Source organism: Dama dama, chromosome 24 (genome assembly GCF_033118175.1).
Source record: "Dama dama isolate Ldn47 chromosome 24, ASM3311817v1, whole genome shotgun sequence".
In the NCBI taxonomy this organism is placed as follows: domain Eukaryota; kingdom Metazoa; phylum Chordata; class Mammalia; order Artiodactyla; family Cervidae; genus Dama; species Dama dama.
In genome coordinates, this window is record NC_083704.1 from 14,657,916 (window position 1) to 14,680,215 (window position 22,300).

Genomic DNA, 22,300 nt, shown 5'->3' on the forward strand with positions numbered 1-22,300 from the left:
GGGATCAAGACCATCCCCATGGAAAAGAGTACCAAGCCATTAAATATGTGAAGTAAAGAATTTCATGTGAGGGATAAGAAGAACCTGGGCATAGAGATATGGTATGGCCAAATTACCCCTTATGGTCTTTCCCAGTTTCTTATCCTCTGGCATGATCAAAATGTTTCACTGCTTCTAGTGTTGCAGAATGAATGGAACAGTAGCTAATTTCATGTACTTTTAGAATAGATTATGTTGTTTTTTTAAGTTTCTGAGATCTTAAGTTTTTTCACTTACAGAACGTCCAAGTTCTCCCACATTATGTCTGTCAGTGACTGGGAGTAATTAGAGATGAAGTTTGAGATTCCTTGTAACTTTCCTCCTAAAAGCAAACCTCAAACTGTTCTGTTTCCTGTTGACTCATCTATTTTCCAAAACATTGTGTTCTTGGTTCAGTGGACAGTACAAACGTTTCCATAGAAGCTGGGGAGGTTTCCTTCAAGTGAGAATTGACCAACCTCACCACCATGATTGTAGCCCTGACTATCATGTCCAGGGGCATCTTTTTTTTTTTTCTAATTGCCTTCATGCACATTTTTAATTCAGTTTTTGCAACACCCCAGGAAGTGAGTCAGTGACAATCTTAACAGGACATATTCAAAGACATTCAGAAGCCAGGAGTAGAAGTGAGCTGGAATGCTCCTTACGTTGGTGACCCCAGTTCCGACACTAACCTCTGTTGGACACACAACCTCCGTTACAGTCCCCTCCAGCAAATGATTGTAAAGTGCTGAGTCCCCTTCATTCTGCTTCTGGGTTTCAAAATACCATGTGTTAAGTGCTGTCTTTGTGTTAAATACTATGCCATGTGCTCTAGATAAAAGCACTTTGCCTACTTTGATGTAAGTATTATAATCATCTCACAGAGAAGGAAACAGATTTAAAGGAGCTAATTGGCTATCCAAAGTGACATAATTAGGAATAAACCTCAGTTCTCTCTGGTTCAAAGATCAAGCCTTTCAGCAATATGACTTAAGCACAATGTCACATTGTCTCCTGCCATGAATCTCAACTGGTGACAGCAGAAAGGCCAGGACCCAGGGCTGAGGAACTTGAGTCCACAGTTTTGAGAACTTTAAACATTAAAGTAAAATTTGCGATAGTAAAATTGAACATGAAAAATATGAAGAGGTTGGGAATTCCCTGGTGGTCCAGTGGTCAGGACTCCATGCTTCCAGGTTCAGGGAGCCTAGGTTCAATCCCTGATTGGGGAACTAAGATCCCAAGAAAAAGTGAAAGTGAAAGTTGCTCAGTTGTGTTCAACTCTTTGTGACCTCAGCACAGCCAAAAAACAAACAGAAAACAAAATATGAAGAGATTAGAAAGGTTGCATACTTCCAAGGATGCTCAAACAGCATTTTAATGATAGAAGTTTGAGAGGGAAGCTTTATCAGAGTTTTCTGAAGATAGTCTTAGATACCTATAAGTGCTGCAATAATTCTTATCCTGAGCTTGAATTAATAAATGCTGACATACTTCTCTGAGATATAAGAATCAAAGTAAACTTACAAATAAAAATCCTTCATCTTATTCCTCTTGACCACTTACTTGCCATGTTCAGGCCAGTATTAGAGCAAATACATCTTTTTCTAGCATCCCAAGTAATGGCAAATCTTTCATCCAACCAATAAATACTAACATGTTTGATATTAATAACTATAGAATGTATGAAGCTTAGTCCTCTCTTTCTGAAGATAGATATTATTTACAACTCTTACAATTCTCCTACAGTTATGGGGATATCAAAATTGTGAGAAAGACAATCATTAAATTCACAAATCATAAATTTGCGCAGACTGATTGCTGTCATCTGGAATCATCTGTATGTGTGTGGGATGTGAGAACTGCCTCTTCTTTCAAAGACCCATTGGCAGTGGAATCCTATAACAGAGGTGCCTTAGAAAGACACAGAAAAGAAAATGAACTCTCAGGACTGGGAGATGAAAAGGGCCCTAGAGATTATGTTTATTCATTGATTGTTTTATGTATTGGCATGCTCAGTCATAGTCGGCATCACGGCACAGTGGACAGAATGGATGTTGGATTCATGTAGACAATTTTCACATCTGACTCTTTGACTTCTTGTTTATATTGCTTATCCTCTCTGAACCTGGGTTTCCTCATAGGTAAAATGGATTTTCTTAAAGAAGGAGTCTCTCATCATTATGAAATTACCTTCTTTTCCCTGGTTGTATTCTTTGTCTTGAATTCTACTTTGATATCAATATAGCCACATCTGCTTCCTTTTAGGCTTCAAGTTTGCATATCTATCTATTTCCATCATTCTATTCTCAATCTATCTATGCCTTAGTTGAAGTGTGTCTTCTAAATAGCATATAGTTGAGTCTTGCTTTTTATTCATTTCGAAAAATTATGCATTGAATTGAGCATTCAGACTGTTTATGTTTAATGTAACTACTGTATGGTTGAAATTAAATCTACCATCACCTACCATCATCTAGATAATCTACCATCATCTATTATTTTTTGCATTCTCTTAGCCACTCTTTTTTCCCCCTTTTATACTTCTTTGTTATACTTTTCTGTCTTTGATTGGGTTAACTATTTATTTATTTAGAATTTATTCTATCACCTTTACATTTTTAAAGACTGAATAGGGTTTTGGGGTTTGTTTTTTGTTTTTTTCTTTTTTGAGTTGCTTACCCCAGTGGTTAGGATGTAACTTATGATATTAATAGCTATTTCTTAATCATAAACATTTCACACAACATTATGAATAATCTATTGCTGACATCATTTATTACTGATGAATGGAATATTGATTTTTGATTCATTGTTGAAAATGAATGGAACACTATTTTTGCACTAAAAGGGACTAATAATTTAATGGGGAAGCATAATATATAGACTACCTACAATGACATGTGTCAAAATGGAAGTATCTACAAGTATATTCAAGAAAGCATTGAAACATAGGGTAGGTAGGATTTGGAGAGGAAAGATGAGACAGAAATTTTTCCAGGTGACATATTGGGAAGAAGGATGGCTTATTTGCAAGTGTTCATGTCCAGAAATGAAAAGGTCATGTTAGCAAACTCTGATTACTGTAACTGGACTTAAATATGACATATATGTGCATGTGTGGAGAAGATAGGGCATAAAAATGGCAGATTACAGATCACAGAGTGTTCTAAGGTCAGTCTAAGGAATCTGAACATCATTTTAGTGGTGATGAAGAGTTACTGGAGAATTTTAAATCAGGGTGCTATGACCTGATGAACATTTACAAAAGTTACCCTGGGTTGGGAAGATCCCCTGGAGGAGGACTTGGCAATCCACTCCAGTATTCTTGCCTGGAGAATCCCCATGGGCAGAGGCGTCTGGCAGGCTACAGTCCATGAGGTCGCAGAGAGTCAGATAGGACTGGGTGATTAAGCACAGCACCCACACAGCATACTGGTGGTTGTTTAATGGATGTTGACTGGAAGGAAAGAAGCATGGAGGCAGAAAAGCCACACTCTATTTTGCACGTAAAGAAAATGAGACTCAGAACTGATGTAATTTACTCAAGTCCCACATTATTAAAAGGTGAGCATGACATAGATAATCCTGCCTCAATACATTTTTTACACAGTTACCTGGTAATTTTACAAATTACATATTACATGCTCACATAATAAATGCTTTTGATAATGTTAAAGGTAATAATATAAGATGGTTACTTCACAATACAGTGCATTGATATTTGCAGTCAAAACTACACTGACCTGAGAGGGAGAACTGTCTTATATATGTATTTATTAATGCATAAGTCCTAAAGGGAAAAAAGAAAAATGATGGAGTCATTGAAGTTATCCAGTGGCTGGTTTAAGAGGACAAACTTTCTGTCCCAAACTTAACTGAGTGTAACAAATACATTTTTAACCTGTTCCCCAAATAGATCTCACACACATTGTGCCAACCAAGTCATCTTAACAGCTTTTTGCCCCTCTTCCATCTTAAGCTAGATATATGACTGACTGGAGACATTTGATTGACAGATATAAGAGTTTAAATATAAACACTTATTAAACCTGCGAGAGTATCTTAGGAAAGGAACATGATGGAGATAGACATACAATGTAGATGACTGATTTCTAAGCCCATAGCCTTGTAGCTCAACGTGGCAGAAGCAATGAATCGATTGGAAGGCTGTGAAAATGGTTCCAAAGATATCTTCTCCACACTCTAAATCGGCAGTTCCCTGTAAGTAAGCAGTGCTAAAGGATTATGCAAAGGCTTAATGCTTTCTTGCCCCTTATAGTACTTTAACTTAGATTCCAAATTCTCTTGTGTTTTTGTTTTTGTTTTTTTTTTAAACAGACCTTTGATGGCTCAAGAAAGCTGCGGTACTCTGTCCTATGACTCTGGCTGCACCTTGACCTTGTAGGATGACTCAAAAACCTGAGTCGTTAATATCTAGATGAGTCAATGGGCAAACAACAAGCAGTTCTGGCAGTGAGGCCAGATGTCCCTGGTGTCAGCGGAGATCATGCGTGAGACAGGAGCTCTCACACCAGCCCAGGACCACATTAGAGATTTTTCTGATACTGGGAGGGCTCCTCCTGGTCTCTTGCCCTGCTGCTCACTGGCTGACACATCACCAACGAATCCATACATCTCCTCCCAGTTTAGCACAAATTTTAGCACAAATTCCACTGTTTAAAAAACAAACAAAAACATTTTTAGGCTTGACCTTTCAAATGAAGTCAATATTTTTGGGCCGGGCGGTGGGGGGTCAGATTAAGAACTCTGGTCTATGGCCTGCTTCTTCCCTCAGGAAATTTCTCTGACCCAGAGCTCACAGGCTAGCAGTGGGTAAAATGAAATATTGTTCTCTAGGTAACAATCCTGCTTTAGGAGCTGAGACTCCATGGATGGGTGGTCTGCAGTCTGGGTCTCCTCAGCTTTCCTATTTTGGGGTGGCACCACCAGCCCAGGAGATGGAGAAAGGGCCTTTGGGTATTCTCAGCGATGCCAGACCCAGGGAGCCCTGTCTTATGAGGGAGGTTTGGGCAGATGAAGGGAGCCCCCACCTCTGGGCTGCACTCACCAGGACCTTAATCTCAGCAACAGATATCTGGGGCAGGCTGAGAACTGCTGACATTCTGCCCTTCCCAAGGAGGTGGCCTTCTGACTGGTAGCTGGAGGAAGGGCTCCCCCGACTTTTGGCTGTACCAATCTGGTTGTACCAGCCAACCTGCAATGGCTGTTTTGTCTTGCTGTCTATCGCTTGTTGGACCAGCCCCTAGTAACCTGACTGGTCTTCCCTTTTAGTCTTAAAGCCTACTTAGTAAATGAGTAAATGCCTAGGTTCTTGCCCCTGGCCCCAGCTAGTGATTGTTCTAATATTAAAACCAGCGCTATCTCCACTATGGTAGTTTATCAAAGGGACAGTGAGGGACATGCTCCTCTGCTTGGTTTCCATGGCAATGGATGAGCCAACTTGATGTCAGTTTCCCTTATAACTGGTAATCGCCCTCTTTCCCTGGGAGTCAAGACTGTTACCATGTCCTACCCACAGTCTGCTCTAGGACCTTGCTTCAGATATATTTAAGATCCCCCCTATCCATTAAACAATTGATGTCTCTGTTGCTCACTCCTGGCTCGCTCTTTAGTCTTGAGGCTGGGTGAGTACAGGATTTGCAGTCCAGTAAGGCTGTTTTGCTGAAAATTTACTTTTGTTTTAGATTTGAAGGATTCATTAACAAAAGAAACTGCTTGTCACACACAGAATAAACAGTTTCGATATTTAATAGATGATTATTTAACTTAGTTTCAACATGTAATCATTGAAAGGAAGGAGAAACAGAAGCAATAAAAAGAGTAATAGCACACACATCACCAAACTGGCTGACCAACATCCAGATTAACCAGCGCTAAGTCGCTTGTTAACCAGCAGTCTGGTGCCCCAGTTGGGAAAAGATCCTGGGCAGTGCTTCCACTCCATGGATGAGACTTCAAATTGCAGTTTCGTGGGTCCCCACTTATAATCCCAAGCTGCAAACTGATATCGTCATCAGTTTGTGTGCAGAATCCAACTCTGGTTTCACTTTAACCTTTTTACAATGCTGTCTGTTTATCTTGTGAGTCATAGCATTTTGTTAAACCCAAGCAGTTGGCCAGAATACGGGAGTGGATTGCCATGCCCTCCTCCAGGGAATCCTCCCAACCCAGAGATCGAACCCGCATCTCTTCTCTCTCCTGCATTGGCAGGCGGGTTCTTTACCACTAGCACTACCTGGTATAAAATATTATCAACTGAAATAAAAATGCACAATCTAAAAGTTGAGAATTGTGTTTTATTTGGCAGACAAAGCTGAGGACATGAGCCCAGAAGGCAGCCTCTCAGATACTCTGAGGGACTGCTCCAAAGAGACAAGGGAGGAGCCGGGATATATAGGGGCATTTGCAACAAAAACCAGGTAGTTGGAACATCAAAAGATTATAATAATTAAAGAAAATCAGACATCTCAAGTTAATGAATTTAGCGCTTTTCTGTGTATGGGAAGATGTAAGAGTCTGGGCTCTTTGAAATCCTTTGATATGCACCTTAGCTATCTGGGGCTTGTATCTCTTTTTCCCTGCCTAAGTCCCCTAAGGGTGCACTACTGGGGCAGTGGTGCTAATGGCTTGATGGCCACAGCTATCCTTCGTTTGCAGACATGGAAGACAGCACTTTTTCATCTACACTATATAAACATCTATGAAGCAATATAGCTGAACTGGCAGCTCTGAGGTGCTCCTTTCCCTTTGAGGAAACAAATGTATGGCATTATTCAATACCTCACATTTTGTTTTTTCACTCACTTGTTTTAACAAAGAGCTAATGAGGCAACCCACTCCAGTATTCTTGCCTGGAGAATCCCCATGGACAGAGGAGCCTGGCCGGCTGCAGTCCATAGAGTCACAAAGAGCTGGACCTGCCAGAAGTGACCTAGCACACATGTACTCAATGAGCACTTTGCTAAGCAGATGAGCCAAGCTCTGAGCTTAAGGCAGTAATTGCAGTCGGCTTCCCCAGGCTCAGCAGTAAAGAATGCACCTGCAGTGCAGGAGACATGGGTTCAATTCCTTGGCTGGGACGATCTCCTGGATGAGGGCATGGCAACCCACTCCAGTATTATTGCCTGGGAAGTCCCAAGGACAGAGGAGCCAGACGGGCTACAGTCCATGACCCAAAGCTACTAAGCTCACAGTGGGAACCCTGAGGAAGGATCAGTGAATGCAGAAAGGTGTGGGAAGTGCAATGATGAAGGTCAATCTCAAGAAGGCTAGATGGCTCAGGGGAGGGAGCTGTTGCTTCCTGGCGGAGAACTTGCCCAAATCCTTTGATTTCTAATTCAGTGCTCTTTTACTAAGCTACAGACAGAAACACTGGAGGGGAGAGGGTTCTTGAGGAATTCCCCAGAGTTTACATTGAATCATAATCTTGTTAAACACATCAGACATCACATTATGCACTGCTACAGTAAACTCACTATTAAAATTTACCGTGGTTATAAATAAAAAATGGTGTTGTTTTTGCTTCTATAAATTTAGCTCTGCCTTCTGAAAGAAATATAATTACATTTATTGGCACACTTAGAATGGGTAACCTTGTGAAAATTATTCCTAAGTGTTAAGAGAGACAGCAGGGGAAAGAAGCTGAGGGGAAGAGCACACAGGATATTATCATAACAATTGGAAAATGATTTTTATATTTACTAGTGAAGCAGTATGAAAGCATATTCTAAAAATCTTTCTTCATAGCATTTTGATCATTACCTATGTAGCTGAACCCCTCCTAAGTCCTATCAATTTAAATCAGGGAAATATTATAAAATGAAAACACATTCAGTACAAAACAAGGACAATCTTTATGCTATTTTATAAGTTTTTTTTCTATTTTATAAAATTTTGGTCTATAAGTTGTTTTATTTCTACTGTATATCCATTAATCTTACTTGACCTTTTTCTTTTGAAATTATGTATATATGTATGCATATATATATGTATATATATATGTATGTATATTAGTTCTGTGACATTTGAATTCATGCTTAGAGTCATTTTAATTTTACTGTAAATTAGGAGGAAAAATATGTCCTTGATGATTACTCTTTTGAAGAAGACAAGAGTGTATCTTTTGTCACATTTTTTTTCTTTACAAGAAATTGTCTTTGGAGAAAAAAGTATGAGTATTTTGACTTTCAACTGTATCTAAGGATAAGTTCTAAAATCTATTGAAATAGAACTGTAGTTTATATTCTTGCTCACTGGTATAAGTAGACTGAATGTGGGCATTTTCTAGGGCTGCCATTAAAAAGTATCGCAAACTATGTGCTTTGAAACAACAGAAGTGGATTGTCTCAAAGGTCTGGAAGCTAGATATAAAAAACTCAAAGGGTCAGTAGAGTTGCTTTTTTTCTGAGGGATTTCAGAAAGATTCTGCTCCGTGCCTGCCTCCTATCATCTGACAGTGTCTCCTAGTCCTTGGCGTTCCTTGATTGATACATGCATTTCTGCCTGCTTCATGTGGCGTTCAGAAAACAAGATTTCTGCTTTCAGGATAGAATGGTGGGCATGCATAGGATAGATAATCCCATTCTAAAAGGGAGAAATTCTAATGAAAAAGGCACCCCAGGTCTAAAGCAAGCTTGCAGTTCATCAGGGCAAGATTCCGTTAGATTCTAAGACCCAAGAATAATTCTGTGTGACTTGATGCTCTGTCCTCTGACTTGGCTGGAGTGGCCCCACTGCCACTGGCTCTGGGTTGCCCTGTCCTCTAGAGACTAGGAGTTCCCCTTGGGCCAGATCTCTGCATCAGTGCCTCTGTCCCAGGAGTCACTCCTTCTTCATTTCATCTCATCTTCTTTCTTCTCGGTCTAGACATGCAGTATTTCTGCTGGTAGAAAATTCTCAAAACCTTCTTGGTCTTCTTTGTATATTGAGGGAATCACAACATAAAATAAGTGGTCCCTACAGAGCCTTCTCAAAGAACCATACCTTTATTCCTAGTTACTGCTGAGATGGCTGACTGGAGGTTGACTGGATCAATGAGTCATATACCTAATCTCTCTAGTAAATGGTTGTCCAGCTGCAACCTTGACCCTCTCTCCAGAGTATGTATCTGGGTATTCCAAATCATTAAGCACCGGTTCCTTTCTACTTAGCAATTCTCCTTTGATTTATCTCCTTTCTTTCACATATTATTATCATCATCAAGGATAAACCAGCCCATTTCTTCCACTCTTTGCTTGGAAATTGATAGGGCCCAGATGGGGTCTCATTGATAAGATGGCTTGTTATGTTGACCTCGCAAATGAAGAATAAAATCACAGTGATCTGTGAGACTGACCAAATTGCCCAAATGGCATCCTGTCATCTCACAGCACTTATCTTCTCAAAGCTGCGAGACCACCAGATTCCAGACCTCCAGCTACATGACCATCCTTTCAGAGAATTTTTCATTGGTGGAGTATAAGAAGGACTCCATCAGAAAGGGAGAACACTGGTTCTCCTTAAGAGCCAGTCACCCTCTCTTTTCCCTCTAATAAATTTCCTTTTTCTTGCCTGACTACCCAGCTCAATTTCTTTTTCTCTCCACTCGCCTTACAGAAATATCTTCAGCTACATTTATAAGTTCATCACTTGCAAATTTTATTTTTCAAAAAACAGAAGAGCAAAACTCATTCATGTTCTCTGTCACCAGAAAGACAAGAAGGATTCTGTCTCCCCCAGGATCCAATAGCATGTTCCTCATTTCGATCTCAGATCTCACCAGGGCCATCTTTATGTCCATATTTCTATCAGCAATCTTTTCAAGCAATGTAGGCTTTTTGTATCAAGCCCCTCAAAATTCCTCCAGCCTCTAACTATTACTGTATTTCAAAGCTACTTCCACATCTTCAGGTATTTGTTATAATACCACCCTACTTCTTGACACCAAAATCTGTAAATTCAGTTCAGTTCAGTCTGAATTGAATTCAGTTCAGTCTCAGTTCAATCACTTAGTCATGTCCAACTCTCTGTGACCCCATGGACTGTAGCATGCCAGGCTTCCCTGTCCATCACCAACTCCCGGAACTTACTTTAAGTCATGTCCGTAGAGTCGGTGATACTATCCAACCATCTCATCCTCTGTCGTCCCCTTCTCCTCCTGCCTTCGATCTTTCCCAGTATCAGGGTCTTTTCCAATGAGTTGGTTCTTTCCATCAGGTGGCCAAAGTATTGGAGTTTCAGCTTCAGCATCAGTCCTTCCAATGCATATTCAGGACTGATTTCCTTCAGGATGGACTGCTTGGATCTCCTTGCAGTCCAAGGGACTCTCAAGAGTCTCCTCCAACACCACAGTTCAAAAGCATTGATTCTTCAGCACTCAGCTTTCTTTTTGGTCCAACTCTCACATCGATACATGACTACTGGAAAAACGATAGCTTTGACTAGGTAATCCTTTGTTGGCAAAGTAATGTCTCTGCTTTTTAAGGAGCAAGCATCTTTTAATTTCATGGCTGCAGTTACCATCTGTGGTGATTTTGGAGCCCAAAAAAATAAAAGTCTCTCACTGTTTCCATTGTTTCCCCATCTATTTGCCATGAAGTGATGGGACCAGATGCCATGATCTTAATTTTCTGAATGTTCAGTTTTAAGCCAACCTTTTCACTCTCCTCTTTCACTTTCATCATGAGGGTCTTTAGTTCCTCTTTGCTTTCTGCCATAAGGGTGGTGTCATCTGCATATCTGAGGTTATTGATATTTCTCCTAGCCATCTTGATTCCAGCTTGTATTTCATCCAGCCCGACATTTCGCATGATGTACTCTACATATAAGCTAAATAAGCAGAGTGACAATATACAGCCTTAAAGTACTCCTTTCCCAATTGGAACCAGTCTGTTGTTCCATGTCCAGTTCTAACTGTTGCTTCTTGACCTGCATACAGATTTCTCAGAAGGCAGGTCAGGTCAGCTGGTATTCCCATCTCTTTCAGAATTTTCCACAGTTTGTTGTGATCTGCACAATCAAAGGCTTTAGTATAGTCAATAAAGCAGCAGCAGATGTTTTCTGGAACTCTCTTGCTTTTTCAATGATCCAATGGATGTTGGCAATTTGATCTCTGGCTCCTCTGCCTTTTCTAAAACCAGCTTGAACATCTGGAAGTTCTTGGTTCACGTACTGTTGAGAATTTTGAGAATTCTGTCTTGGAGAATTTTGAGCATTAGTTTGCTAGTGTGTGAGATGAGTGCAATTGTGTGGTAGTATGAACATTCTTTGGCATTGCCTTTCTTTGAGATTGGAATGAAAACTGACCTTTTCCCAACATCTGCAAATTGGGTGTATTAAAATAACAGAAATGTATCATCTCACAGTTTTAGATGCTAGAAATCTGAGATTAAGGTGTCAGTGAAGGTTGGTTCCTTTGGAGGACTCTGAGGGGAAATTGATGACTCTCTCCCAACTTCTAATGATGCTTGGCAGTCCTTGGTACCCTTGGCTTATAGCTAGACCATTCCAGTTTATAACTGCATCTTCACAGCATTCTTCTGTATCTCTGTCTTCACATGGCCATCTTCTTAGAAGGTCAGTCCTATTAGATTAGGGACCTACCTTATTGCCACACAACTATTCATCTAGTTACATATGCAACAACCCTATTTCCAAATAACATCACGTCCTGAATTAGTAGGGATTAGGACTTCAACATACAATTGTTTGTGTTTTTTAGACACTGATATATTTATTTGGGTGTGTCAGGTCTTAGCTGCTGCATGCAGGCTTCTCTCTAGTTGTGGCTCATGGATTTCTCTCTCTAGTTGTGATGCACAGGCTTAGTTGCCCTGTGGCATGTGGGATCTTAGCTTCCGACCAGGGATCAAACCCATGTTCCCTACATTCGAAAGTGGATTCTTAACCACTGGACCACCGGGAAGTCCCCAATAGCGTACATTTTGGGGTACAAAATCAACAGTTTTGGATAAGAACATATATTTTTTATCACCATCTTTTCTTTTTTCACTAATAAAAAGTGTCCATGGAGAAAGAGTTTCAGGCTAAGTGACCTTGTACTATTTCAAGAATGTATTGTAAAATCTGTTAACAAAACAGAACAAAACAACAACTGCAATTCTTTCCTTGCTAAATGATAAAAGTGGATTCAAATGGGCATTTATTTCAATACCTTTCTGAAATCATACAGAAATGAATAGGAAAGGGATAAAATAAAATACAAATAATGTATGATAAAGAAATAGGGGAGGAAACAAGAGCCATAAAATTCAGAAGCCTGGAGAGGAGACAGAGGAGCAATTATGGACTTAACAGACCTAGGAAAGCCGAATCCTAACTTTACAGTGTAGAAGTCCAGAGGCGAGTCTGTTCATAGTTCAAAGCCTGCCCTACTGCATATACACACAGACCCTACTTATTGGAGGTTTCAAGAAGGCCTAAGAGTCCAGGAGCAGGTAGACTGACAACAAGAGGACTGACTGAAAATCTATATAAAAACAGGCACCCAGGTCCCTTCCCTGATCATCCTTACCTGGGCACCCAAATGCCCTATCTCAGCAGAGGGCTGGGGGCTTATTGTCTGGAAAGCTGAAAGAAGAGGGACTATGGTCTTGGGGAATGCAACATGTACTTGAGTGTCAAGGGATAGAATAAAATCATGGGGTTGTATTCATAGTCAGAAAAAAATACTGGAAAGCCAACTTATATCCCTTACCAAGAGAGAATTTCCCCCTGGAAAAACTAAAAAGTCCAAGAAAAGAGTTTTTTTTGGAAAGAGTTGTGGAGTCCTCCCAAAACGGAGGAGGCAAACTACCATCCAGTGAAGCTACCCATGACAAGTCATATCCTCATACACAAGTGGCCAAGAGAGTTCATAGGTTGTTAAGTACTAAATCAAGGACCACCACACAGTTGAGGAAGGCCCAGCATCTCAGTCAGAGACCAAAATAAACAATGAAAATAAGAAAGAGGAACTGGAGATAACGCAGAAGGAAACTTTAAAAATACTTTTGTGCTCTGTTGGTAGGAATGTAAATTGGTGTAGTCATTATTCAAAACAGCACGAAGGATTCTCAAAAAATTAAAAGAGGAACTACTATATGATCCAGCAATTCCATTTCTGGTCATATGTCTAAAAGGAAATGAAAACACTAACTCACTAAGATATCTGCACTCCCCCCATGTTCATGATTTATGATAGCCAAGACATGGAAACAACCTATATGTTCACTGGTGGATAAGAAGTTGTACATATATATGTACAATAGTGGAATATTATTTAGCTGTGAAAAGTGAGACTATCATGATATTTGAGACAACCCTGATAGAACTTTGGGGCTTCCCTGGTGGATCAGACATTAAAGAATCTGCCTTCAATGTGGGAAACCCGGGTTCAGTTCCTGGCCTGGGAAGATCCCCTGGAGAAGGGAATGGCAACCCACTCCAGTATTCTTGCCTGGAGAATTTCATGGACAGAGGAGCCTGGTGGTCTACAGTTCATAGGGACACAAAGAGTCAGATACAGCTGGTGGAACTTTAAGGCATTCAGTTCAGTCCAGTCTCTCAGTCATGTCTTTGCGACCCCATAGACTGCAGCATGCCAGGCTTCCCTGTCCATCACCAATTCCCAGAGCTTACTCTAACTCATGCCATCAAGTCGGTGATGCCATCCAACCATCTCACCCTCTGTCCCCTTCTCCTGCCTTCAGTCTTTCCCAGCATCATGTTTTTTTCCAACGAGTCAGTTCTTCACATCAGGTGGCCAAAGTTTTGGAGCTTCAGCTTCAGTTATCAGTCCTTCCAATGAATATTCAGGGTTTATTTCCTTTAGGATTGACTGGTTTGATCTCCCTGGAGTCCGAGGGACTCTCCAACACCATAGTACAAAAGCATCAGTACTTCAGCACTCATTCTAATTGAAATAAGCTAGACACAGAAAAACAAATATTGAATGATCTCATATGTGAAACTTTAAAAAAAGCAAACTCACTGAAAAAGAAATCAAACTTTTGGTTACCAGAGGTGGAGGGTAGGGGGATGAAGAATTGGAGGAAGGTGGTGAAAAGATGCGATCTTCCAGGTATAAGATAAATAGTACTAGAAATGCAGACACACATTGGAGATATTGTGTGTTCAGTTCTAGAGTACCACAATATAGCAAATATCTCAATAAATCAGATCACACAAATTTTTTTTTATTTCCCAGTGCATATAAAAATTATACTATGCTGTAGTCTGTCAATATACAGTAGCATTATGTCTTTAAAAAAAGCAATGAGCATACTTTAATCAAAAACACTTTATTGCTAAAAAATGCTAACCGTCATCTGAGACTTCAATACATCACAGTAGTAAAATAAAAGTCACTAATCTCAGATCACCATAACAAATATGCAATAATAATAAATGAAAAAATTGAAATATTGTAAGAATTACCAGAATGTGCCACAAAGACAGGAAGTGAGCAAATACTGTTGGAAAAATAGCATTGATAGACTTGCTCAATGCAGGGTTGCCTTAATCATACAGTTTGTAAAAAACACAAAACATGTGAAGTACAATAAAGGAAAGCACAACAAACTAAGTATGTCTGTTACGTAGATGATGGCTATAGTTAATGGCTATATTGATTGCTATAGTTAATGGCTATATTGATGGCTATATTGACGTATGATGTTTAGGAAAGTTAAATATATGTTAGGAAAATTGAGAGTAAATCCTAAGAGTTCTCATCACAAGGAGAACATTTTTTTTAAATTTTATTTTTGTTGTATCTATATGAGATTATGGATACTAACCAAACTTATTTTGGAAGTATTTTCACAATATTTGTAAATCAAAGCCTTGGGCTATATACCTTAAACTTATACAGGGATACATGTCGATTATCAATAAAACTAGAAAAAATTCTTAAGTATTTTGTGAAATATAGAGGTCACTATATCCTAAAGTAAAAACCAGAGAAAAAGAAACATTTAAAGAACAAAAAAACTTCCTAACAAATGGAAGTCACTCATTTTAAGTAACATCATCCCAATATATATTTGTTCTCCAGAACACCAGAAACAATACAAGATTTCAAAATCCCACAGAGAGAATGAAATAGTAATGCACATAGAAGTGGGACTCTAATTCCCTGAAACTTCTCAGCAATAGCACTGGAAACTGTGGCCTCTGACTTTAGAGTGATAAATAAAATATCCACCAGACTTCTATAACCATCCAAACTATGAATGGAAATGTTAGTCACTCAGTCGTGTCTGGCTTTTTGTGATCCCATGGACTGTAGCCCTCCCAGCTCCTCTGTCCATGGAATTCTTCAGGCAGGAATACTGGAGTGGGTTGCCATTTCCTACCCCAGGGGATCTCCCCACCCAGGGACTGAACCCAGGTCTCCTACATTGCAAGCAGATTCTTAACCGTCTTGAGTCACAGCACTTAGAAAATAGTGGATAGTTTCACACAAGCAAGTTCTCAAAATATGTATCACCATGTCATTTTCCAGAAGCTACTGGACTTTGTGGTCCATCAAGGGAATAAGTTAAGTTAGAGGAAGATATGGGGTCTGAGAAAAAGGGCCATAACATAGGACAAAAGTGAAAGATATTGTTGGGATAATGGAAAAGGGAGGTCCAAGGTCAATAGCTATGGAGGAGGTTGAGAGAGATCAAAAAATGTGAAGTTTCAGAGCATTCTCTTTTTTAATTTTTAAAAAAATTTATAAAGTTTTTCTTTGGATGTGGACCATTTTTAAATTATTTACTGAATTTGTTACAGCATTGCTTCTGTTGTTTATGTTCTGATTTCTTTGGCTGTGAGGCATGTGGGATCTTAGCTACCTGACCAGGGATTGCACTTGCAACCCCTGCTTTGGAAGGTGAAGTCTTAACCGCTGGACCACTAGGGAAGTCCCTAAGGATTCATGCTCTGCTGAAGGGAGTGGGGCTGTTGAGTGGTCCTTCTGGGGAATAACTTACCTGTACTGACCAATTTTCATGGAAGTGTGGAAGTACCACCTGACCCAGCTCTTTTTGCTTCTATAAAAGTGGATGTAGGTGTCCGTTTCTGTGATATTGGCTAAAGAAAATGGCAGAAATCCACAAGAGTTAGCAGTAACTAACTAGTTTGATTTTAAAAAAGGATGCTGAGAGGACGAAAGAATATGGGAAATATTTAGAAGCCACGCCACTGGTTGAACTGAGAAGATACACACATCAGAGGATACATGTTGAACCCATTAGAACACCCCACGGAGGAGTGGAGGAAAGAACTGTGGCCCTAAAGGGAATATAAAAATGAACAAAGCCAGAGAAGGGCCTTCCCTCGATTAATGCCCCTGATCTAACTGCACTTCCCTGAACTCCAGGTAACTCTGCAGCACTTGCCTACTGTCTGTGGTTGAACTCCCTCCTGGATCTTCCACCATCACTGAGACGGGAAGAAAGCACAGATGGCTTCCTCCCGCTCTCTGGACTCTCCACAACACTACTTCACAGGTAACTAGTGGAATTTCAATGAACTTCATCACTGGCAGAATTGAGAGTGTCCAGTTTTCATCTTGGCAATACAATTACATAATCTGAGAGCTTAAAAAATGTAAATGGAAAAATGACACCTCTGGGCACATATGTAAGAACTTTTGTTTCCTAACGTAAGAAAGGACAATCATAGTTTCTGCTTTTAGGGTTATTTGAAATTCAAATGAGATTATATATGTACCTGGCGCAGGGTAAAGCAGTGAATATGTAGTAGCTACATTAAGAATAATTGTTTTGAAGATGGTTAGTTGGAATTCTAAACATATCTTTGCCTAAGAAACAATATTAAAAGTGGAAATAGCTATAAATCCAGGGTAGATCCAAAAAATTAAGAATCTTAAATAATTTGAAACATTACAGTGCTAACCAAACCACTGCTAATTGACTAACATTTTTTGTGAGTCTGCAGTGTGCTATAGTAGGTGACTAGTCTCCAATATGAGACAAAGTGTTTGGAGCTGCAGAGTAACTGTCGCTGACTAGCCCCTGTGTAAGTTACTCTCAAAGTGTGGTATGAATACAGCGGTCTCTGCTGTCCATTTGTTGTTAGTGATCTGTGATTAGAAAGGAATAGTCATTGAGAATAGACATTCAGAAAATTCTACAGAAATTTGATGAAGTGATTTTATATGTATTGAATCTAATAATTTCAAAAATTGGGCTTAATTTTTGGTAAATTATTTGTATTGTATTTTACAAAAGTTTTGGCCCATAATGGATTAGGTGGTGCGTGTAAGAATAATACGTCCTCAACATAGACAGTTTGAGAAGCATGAGTGCAAATTATGTACCTACTTGGGTCACTTGACCAGATCACCTTCCTTTATTCTCTTTGTAGAGGTTACCAGTATCTGAAATTGACATGTTTGTTGAATTTTTATCTTGTCTCCCTCCTTCTACTAGAGGGTGATTTGGGGAAGGGGAGGTCATCTCTTTCTTAGTTCTAACAATCAAAACGTTGTCCAATGTATGCTAGACACTAAACAAAGTTTTGTTGACTGAGCAAGTGGATTCAATTGTAAATTTCCATTAATACAATAGCAATTGTTGTCATTCAAGAAGCAGAGAGCCTCAAAGCCCTATCCAGGTATGAATTCCAGCTGTCCCTAGGTGGTGAGAGAGGCCAGTGGTTCCCTTCTCCAAACCACAGGATTCAAATCTGTGACTCCAGAAAATCTCCAGAATTTTATGAATAATTAACTCCTTTGAACAATAAGGTGCTGCTTTCTGATCAATTAGCATGCTAATTATCAACCTTTTTTTTTTTTTAAAACTAAAGATTTTGATTAGACTCTATATGGTTAATGTACTTGAGGTAAACACTCCATGTGCTTTTGGTAATGAGCTCCATTTTTTCAAAGTATTTCCACTTATTTTCAGACCATTTTCTCATCCAGACTGACCTCCTTTGCCCTATTAGTGTGAATTACAGATTATTCACTGTCATGGTTAAAAGAGAGTAAGTTAATTTAGATCCCTGGATGACTAAAGCTGGGAGGATATTTTTAGTGATTCTAATGACTGAATCCTGTGGTTTGCTGCAACGACAGTGTCGGAAGCTTATATTGAAGTTAGAAAGGGGTGATGAAAAGGTGTGTGTCCCAGGGGTTTAGGGGGCTAGGGGGAGAGATGGGAAATAGGGAGGGAGAAAACCTGTTTCCCAATGACATAACAGCAAATGCCGTGGCTGTCCTTATAGAAGGTCAGAAACACAGCGACTGAAGCTGTCACGTAACAGACAATTTGATGATAGTAACTAACAAAGCCCAAAAGGCAGCTAATCTCCCCCCTACTGATAAAGCCGGCTGAGGTAGATCAATTTAGTCATGGTTGTTATGAGGAAATTGCACTTGTTTGATGTTTCACAAGCCGATCATGTAGTTTCCTAGGAAACATCCTTTTTCACTTAAATCTAATTCTCCCACGTCCTGGGATCTGATGAGTCACTCTGCCTGGCTTTCCTCTCACTTCCCTCTCACCATTAAAGGGGACTGACCAGCTGAAAATCTACTATTAGCTCTTTGCACCTTGTTCTTCACTTAATTCTTGGGCTTCTTTCTCATAAATCTACCTGTTTCCCTGGTGTGAAGGGCCAGGGGTAATGAAGAAGTGAGTGGGCACATGATAATGCGAGCCAGTGCTGGACAGCGACTTCCATCAATTTCTTGCTTATTAAACTGTATCTCAGCATCTACCTTTAAATGGAAAGCATTACATGCATAGAGACGTTTTTGACTTGTAACCTGTGGTGGAATTTGATGTCAGTTTAATTTTAAATTCCCAGTTACACTTTGCTGTATGATTATGAGAGAGACAGAAAGAAAGGAAGGCACATGCAACTAAGAGAACTTATGCAGATGTTTTTATTCTTATTCGAACCAATTAATAGATGCATTGTCACAAAAAATCTAGAACTTCAGGGTGATCAGAATACAATTTTAATTTGTGAAGTGCAGATATATGATATATAATATTATTTAATATGGGCTTCCATGGTGTCTTAGTAGTAAAGAATCCTCCTGCCAACACAGGAGACATGGGTTTGATCTGTGGGTTGGGAAGATCCCCTGGAGAAGGGAATGGTTACCCACTCCAGTATTCTTGCCTAGGGAATCCCATGGATATAGGAGCCTGATGGGCTACAGTGTATAGGGTCACAAAGAGTCAGATGTGACTTAGCAATTAAACCACCACTGTCATCATTATTTAATATAATATAATTTGATATGCATGCGTTCATGCTGAGTTGCTTCAGTCATGTCCAACTCTTTGTGACTCCATGGACTGCAGCCCACCAGGCTCCTTTGTTCATGGGATTCTCCAGGCAAGAATACTGGAGTGGGTTGCCATGCCCTCCTCCAAGGGGCTCATTTAATATAGATTAAATAAAAGTATGTAATAGATAAACATATATTTAATATATAAGTACATATAATACATAAATAAATGTATAGTTATATATAATATATTTAATTTACATATTTATATGTAAATTAAAGTAGCATGCTCACCCCTCTGAAATACACAGTTAATGTGGCTCACATATTATTTTTTTAATCACTCCCTATTTGATTTTCTTTTTCTGGCTACATCACATGGTATGAGGGAATCTTAGTTCCCCCAATCAGGGATCAAATCTTTGCCTCTGCAGTGGAAGCATGGAATCTTAACCACAGGACCACCAGGGAAGTCCTGGGATCACATATTGTAAGCAGAGTTGTTTCTTTGGTAATCGAGGGGGTGGCACAGACATGAGTGACAGAGAGGAGGTCTGTGGAGATTCAGCATGAATAAAGAATTCTCAGAGCAAAATCTCACCGTTTGACCCATTGGCAGCTCATGGAAGAGGCTAGGCTCTGGATTCTGAGTTTGCCCTCACTTGCCCACATTGAGTTAGCCTTATTGTCTTTTTCCCTTTTTGCTACACTCACTGAGCCTTTATTCTGTGCCAGGAACCATGTTCATTACTTCCCTTATTTTATCTCATGTGAGAGGAAGTATGGTATTTTTATATCCATTTTACAGACGAGGATAATCAAGGTCTAGAACTGGTAAATGCTTTGCCCAAAGCCTCACAGGTTGGGACAGTTTTAGGGTTCATTTTCAGCTCTGATGTCCATGCTCTTTATCATATTTCTACATTCTTTCTCTCATGGACACATATCTTTGGTTTAAAATGAGAGATTGTAGAGGCTCTGAAAATGCCTGTATCTGAGCCATCAAGCTACTAAATTCACAAAAGCAATTATAATTATATCCCAAGCATAGTTGGGTCTCATCAATGTGGCTCAAAAAAAGCAGAATCAATATGATTGGAAATTGAATTTTTGCAGTAAAGTCACGTAGGACAGAATGTCTATCAGAGATTTATTATCATAGCATCTGATAGTCGTGAGGATGAACCTTTCACTCCTAGGATGTGAGCAAAAAGTGATACATTCTCAACCACCTCCTGAGCTGATGGTTCCTCAAGCCATTCTTTGTATCCACATGGATAGAAAGAGCTAGGTTAGAACACATTTCATGGGTGGCTAGGAATAAAGCTACCTTTGGTTGAAACCATAATAATCTGCTTACTTATATCTGCTTCCCAATTCAGGCTTCTTAGTAAACACTGATCTGATGAATGGGCTTCATTGGTAAACTCTTGAAAACCAGTAGTTTAACTCCAAAACAATGCATTCATTAGCTCTTCATCCATTATGAACGGCTATGAATTTCGATGACATGCAATAATACATTTAAATGTAAGAGTAAACACTGTTCTAGTCTGGAATGACCATGGATAGACTCACATGTCTGCAGCTGTCTTGACATCTAGGCTGGACTTGGTTAGGGAGCCTCTGTCTGTTCACCTGTCTCCCACCCTTCTCCTTGTTACTGTGGGCAGCCCAGGCATGTTCTTTTCTTCATGGTGATAGAGACTCTGGAGCACAAGTGTAAAGACATAAAGTCTGGCTGAGGTCAGAGTCCAAACTCACAGACCATCACTTTCAGAGTCCTCTTTCTAGCCCACATGAGGCTAGATGGTAGAACCCAGAAGAGGAGTGCCCTGCTCTCCATGGAGCTCTGCAGTGCTCAATGGCAAAAGATGTGGGTACAGAGAGAATGCAGAATTTAGGTTGATCATGAAATCTACCAGAGACAATGGACCACATTTTAAATTCTACATCTGACACCAATGGTGTGAAATTGGGCAATTTACTTATAATCTGAGTCTTAATTTCTTTCTTTATTTTCATTCTTGTTCAACTACATTATTCCCAGTACATGGAGTCCTTGTGAGAACTGAATGATGAAAAGTACGTGTAATTCCCCACCATGACCTAGGACTCACCAAAGCTCCATCCTGCTTTCTACTCTGACCAATGCACTCACTCACTCACTCATTTTCTTTCAATGTTCAAATTTCAGGAATGTTCCCTTATGATGTTCAAGGAGACCTCCTCCTGAAGTCAGGAGACTGAATTCTAAGATTCTATATTCTTTGTTTCATCTCTAGGCCATTATATGCTGCCATATGACAACTAAGACTATACAAGCAATTATTTTCCAGAAGGCACAGATGTTGTTTGTTTCATCTGAGAACCCAAGTCCTTATTGGTCCCACTTTCAAGGTCCATTTCCTGGGAAACATTTCATCCATAGAACAATAAAGAGCAGCAAATGACATTATTAATATCTAAGGACTCATCAAATTCTACTCTGTATTAAAATGTCCCAAACTCTCAAGAGAGTTCTGAATATAAATGTTCCTTTAACCTTCCTTTAAACTGCAGTATTAGAATCAGAGAAGGGATCAGATTTTGGTCAGCAAATGTTACATAACAGCTGCTTTCAGAGGATTCTTGTGTGTTCCATTTCTCTTGGATGTTTGCATTTGTAACTGTAAGAAGTCGTTTCTAGGGTATAAATCTGCCTTTAGCTTCAGACTCAAAACAGCTTCCCTCACGGCTTTTTGGGGACAGTCATTGGAGAGACCTCCGTGTCTTAAATTCCAGTAAAAATATCACAAACCCTTCTGGAATCCATCAATGACAGCTTCTGTCCTGGAAGAGGTAAAGAAGATTAAATTGGGAAGAATAAGAAGCTTCGTGCATCTTTTGGGAGACCAGCAAGACATGTTGTGACCTGGTTGAATCTGGAGGAGTTGCTTTTCTAAACTTGCAGTGTGTGAGTAAGTGGTGTTGTTGTTGTTCAATCACCAAGTCCCGTCTGACTCTTTGCGACCCCATGGA

The 22,300-nt window shown here is 39.7% G+C and overlaps 1 long non-coding RNA gene across 1 annotated transcript in view; it reads left to right on the plus strand.

Annotated features, from left to right (window-relative positions):
- LOC133046154 (uncharacterized) overlaps nt 1-21,687 on the plus strand; it is a 54,363-nt gene extending 32,676 nt beyond the window's left edge. The window contains exons 2-3 of the long non-coding RNA XR_009690432.1: nt 16,391-16,520; nt 21,565-21,687. This is a non-coding gene — a long non-coding RNA (uncharacterized LOC133046154). The remainder of the gene's footprint in view (nt 1-16,390; nt 16,521-21,564) is intronic.
- The last annotated feature ends 613 nt before the right edge of the window (nt 21,688-22,300 follow it).